Source organism: Palaemon carinicauda, chromosome 7 (genome assembly GCF_036898095.1).
Source record: "Palaemon carinicauda isolate YSFRI2023 chromosome 7, ASM3689809v2, whole genome shotgun sequence".
NCBI classification, from domain to species: Eukaryota; Metazoa; Arthropoda; class Malacostraca; order Decapoda; family Palaemonidae; genus Palaemon; species Palaemon carinicauda.
Window position 1 is genome coordinate 174,987,875 of NC_090731.1, and position 5,000 is coordinate 174,992,874.

The following is a 5,000-nucleotide window of genomic DNA, read 5'->3' on the forward strand; positions in this document are numbered from 1 at the left end:
GAGCTCGTATACTTTTAATTGTAGTTAAATTTACTGATAATAAGTAACTATGAAGGCGGGCCAGCCGTTCTGGTCTACAGTCTACCCCAAAGACAAAGCAAAGTCCTTCAAAAAGAAGGGAACTGCGCTTAACCCATACACATTTGTAAAAAAAAAAAAAAAAAAAGAAAAGAAAAAAAAAACACGTTGATAGAAGAAGTAAATATGATGTTTTATATATATATATATATATATATATATATATATATATGTATATATATATATATATATATATATATATATATATATATATATATATATATATATATATATATATATATAGTACAGCTAGGCTTCATTAATTCCGGTACACTTTACGGAAAGGTAAGGAGACATGTAACAGCTGTAAATAATAATAATAATAATAATAATAATAATAATAATAATAATAATGATATTAATAATAATAATAATATCGCCGTGTTTAACAAAAGAGAAGCAATTGACAACGCTGCTTGTAAAAGAAAGTCACTTGGGTTGTAAACACGTGATCAAAAGTAATTTTATTAATATTACAAAGTGCCTTATAGAAAAATATTGGTTTTTACTTAACAGCCTTTAGTAAAATTAATCAAAATGACTTTGTTTTACAGGCAGCGTTACAAATATTTTCTTTTGCTAAACACATCTGCTACAATGTACAGCTGTCAGACATCTCTTTATCTTCCCGTGAAGTGTTCTGGAATTATTGGAGCCAACTGTACAAGCTACGTAAGATCATTGACCACTCGCAATGTGTAGGTCCAGAGTTCGAGACTTACTCACGTCGTTATCGATTTCACAAAGAACCACTACTCTTACCGTCCCTGTTTGGCCATAAGTCCACCTTTCGAGTCATCAACAGCCATTATCTGGTCCTCCTTAGTTTATCATGAGTGTAGGGAGGTCTTGATCATAATTATCTCTGCATCTTCAGAATGATATTTAGAGGTAAATCAATTAATTATATATAATTTATTATTATATTTTCCCCTAAACCCGATTGTTTTAATTGGGTTGGTTTGGTGGTTTAAATACATGTATAATTTTTATTCGTTTATGTTTTGGGTTTAGAGGTATTTTCATTATAAACTCTAATAACATAGTTTTCCATCTAAAATCTGTACTTTATTTCCGATATTTGTTTCTGCACAATGTATTTGAAAAGCTGGTCAAGTTGCAAAAGACTTACTCTTAGCACAGCAACCGACACGTATTTATTTTATAACTTTTCTGTCATAAAGCTGTCATAGAGTTCGAATCTCTGCCCATCCAGAAGATAGTACCATAATCGAATTCCAGTGGATATATATTCTCAAGGCAGAATTCGGTATTAAATGCCTTTGTGGTTGATATTTACATTGATTAAAATCACGAGTGTTAGTGATATATATTCATGACCTATACTCCGTTGATGTGCCGCCGTGTGACATTTCTCGGTAAGAGAAATCTGTAATCCAATTTGCTGTGGAAGTCTTACTGGCGGTACAATTGACGTTGGGGCTTCTAAGTTCACGGAGGCTTTAACAGTAGGCCTATTGAGATAATGTTGTTTAAGAGTGCGAGTAACTACGCCTGCAGTCCTTGAAATTTGCTAGTTAGGGTTGGGAGTTACTGTTGAAGTTTACTTTTTGTTTATATCGTGGCAATGGCATTTCTCTCTCTCTCTCTCTCTCTCTCTCTCTCTCTCTCTCTCTCTCTCTCTCTCTCTCTCTCTCTCTCTCTCTATATATATATATATATATATATATATATATATATATATATTATATAATATACATTATACGATATTTTTATATGTATTTACATATGCATACATATGTATATGTATATATACATACACATATATATATATATATATATATATATATATATATATATGAGTGTTTGTTTGTTTGTATCATTCCCTTTTATTGACACATACCGTGCAAGGTAACAACTGTAAATTAGTTCCTTATGAATCTTAACGCAATGAATAATGATGGTAAAAATAGTCTAACAACGAGAACCTATAATGTTCCTGAAATCATGGTAGATCCTTGCCTCATAATAAAATGTATACTAGTTTTATAATACTCGTCATTTTGCTATTGCAACATTGAAAAGTTTTATCGTTAATGCAATGTGTGGTTATTGATACATAAGAAATTCAGAAATATATATACTTTTCCCACTTAAATATGGAACATTTGTATTTTAAGTTAAGAACGTTTGTACAATAAAATTTAATGTATATTATAAAATTTTTATTAATTAATTTGATTTATGATTTTGTAAAACATTGTAAGTTCATATCTCTATTTTAGTGTAGAATAATTACTTATATAATGGAAATTGATAAAATTTAAATGTATTTTAATAATTAAAGATAAAAAAAATGTTAAGTGTATATATGGATATATGCATACATTATTAATGACTCGGTTTGCTTATGTTATCAATATTGTAAAAGATTAATTATTTCATCGGTCGAAGATTTTTTTTTTTTACTATATAAGAACATGGTTTCCTCAAATTTCATTATCCATTTTAAAAATCTTGTAAGCAGTATTTAATTTCTTTTATGTATATTTATCTATAAAAAAAATATTTTCATTATTTTATTTGTCGTTATTAGAGTTCAAAATCCACGTACAATTCAGCTACGTACTCCCCGAGTCACCTTTTCCCCGAATATAAACCCGGACATCATTATACATGCGTAAGGGTTCTGTTATATTCATACGTTGATTTCGTAATGCACGGTTCCTCTAGTTTGGTATACTAGGCTAAACTTCCACTGCCCACCGAATACGAATACAGAAAGATTATAAAAAAAAAAAATAGAGAAAAATAGTGTTTCTGTATGCAAAGGACTCGCCAAGGACATACAAAGGCAGAGATATATATACGGAGGGTTAACGTGTTCTAAGCATTGTTATTCAGATATTCATGAAGAATGGTTCGTGTGCTATCTCTCTTAAGGTCACTCCCCCCCCCCCCTCCCCAGCACATCGCGTAAGACCTGGCGCTTGAAGGTCACCCTCGGCTTACCAAGTCGAGTTATACCTCTTAAACATTCGTCCTCGGCTTACCAAGTCGAGTTCTATCTCTTAAACATTCTCCTAAAGGTTTAAAGGCCGCTCATGAATGGCAGAGGCAAGGGACAGTAACATTGCCCTTTAAGCAGACAATGCCCTAGAGATTGATCATATATACATAAGATCAGCGCCTAAGCCCCCTCTCCATCCAAGCTAGGACCGAGGAGGGTCAGGCAGTGGCTGCTGAGGACTCAGCTGGTAGACATATAGACTCCTTGGCTCACAAGGATGGTGAGGTTGCAGTGACAAAAGAAACAACGGAGTTTGAGTGGGACTCGAATCCCAGTCTGGCGATCACCAGTCAGGGACGTTACCGCATCTCCTTGTCAGGCTAAAAGGTCCAACACGTTCGTAGCTATAAGGGTTAATTTATCTACTTTTTCTCAATCTCGTTTAAAGGGTTGGGGTATCCTTATTGGAAAAGTAGCCCTGCCTGACAGTCTGTTGAATGGGAATTCGAGACACGTTCAAGGTTGATAGTTACTAATAGTGTTTTCAAATTAACTTTCCTCATGTGTCTACCGGCTGAGTCATAAGCAGTCATTGCCTGGCCCGCCCTGGTCCTAGCTTGGTGGAGAAGGGCTTTACTTGGACGCTGATGATAGGTATGTATGGTCAGTCTCTAGGGCGTTGTCACTGTCCCTTGACTCTGCCATTCATGAGTGACATTTGAACCTTTAATCATTATTACTAATAGCTAAGCTACAACCCTAGTCGTAAAAGCAGGATGCTATAAGCCATAGGGCTTCAACAGGGAAACACAGCACAATGAGGAAAGGAAATAAGGAAATGAATGAACTCCATGGGAAGTAATAAATAACTATTGGAAAATATAAAAAAAAAAAAAATGAATAAACTGCATAAGTAATGAATAATTAATGGAAAATATTATTAGGTCATTAACAACTTCAAAACTGAGCTATTATATATAATCTAAGAAGAGAGAGAGTGTTTAACATTAAAATATTCATTGTAAGTTTGAACTTCTGAAGTTCCACCGATTCAACTACCTTATTAAGAAGATCATTACACAATATACTCACAGGTGCAATAAAGCTTCTAGACTTCTGTAGTATTGAGCCTTTTGGTGGATAAGACATGTCTGTTATAATTAACTACATACAGAGCATTACGAACAGGATGGTACAGTCCGGGAAGATTTGAATGCAAAGGATGGTCAGAATTTTGAAAAGTCTTATGCAACATACATAAAGAATCCACTGAATAGTATTAGTGTGCTAGCATGCTCTTCATTTAAGATGGCAATTGTAACTATGAAGTAAATTATTATTATTATTATTATTATTATTATTATTATTATTATTATTATTATTATTAGCTAAGCTACAACCCTAGTTGGGAAAACACGATACTACAAGTCCAAAGGCTCCAACGGCGAAAAATAGCCCAGTGAGGAAAGAAATAAGGAACTAAATAAGCTACAAGAATAATAATGAGCAATTAAAACATATTTTAAGGATAGTAAGAATGAAAGAAGGAAGCAAGAACAGGTGAAGTAAAAGAGTGAAGAGGAACAGAAAGAACTTGCAGATATCCTTTAGGACCGTCTACAGTGCAATTGTTAACAGTTGCAACAACATACACTTGCTGTGCATAAGGAATTTGAGAATTCTGTTTGCATGACTTGTTTTATGACGAGTCCAGATTTTAGAATGATCTTCCAAATCTGGCAATTGAATCGGTGAAACTTCCGAAATTCAAACTTGTAATTTTTTTTTTTTTTCTATAGCTGTTGACATAAGTTTCTCTTCGAAGTTTATATATGAAAGATCCTTTTTAACGTTGTTACTGATCCTGAAATATTTTATATATTCTACTTCTCATATATTATTTATTAATTTCTTTATTTCCTTTCCTCACCGGGCTATTTTCCTTGGTGGA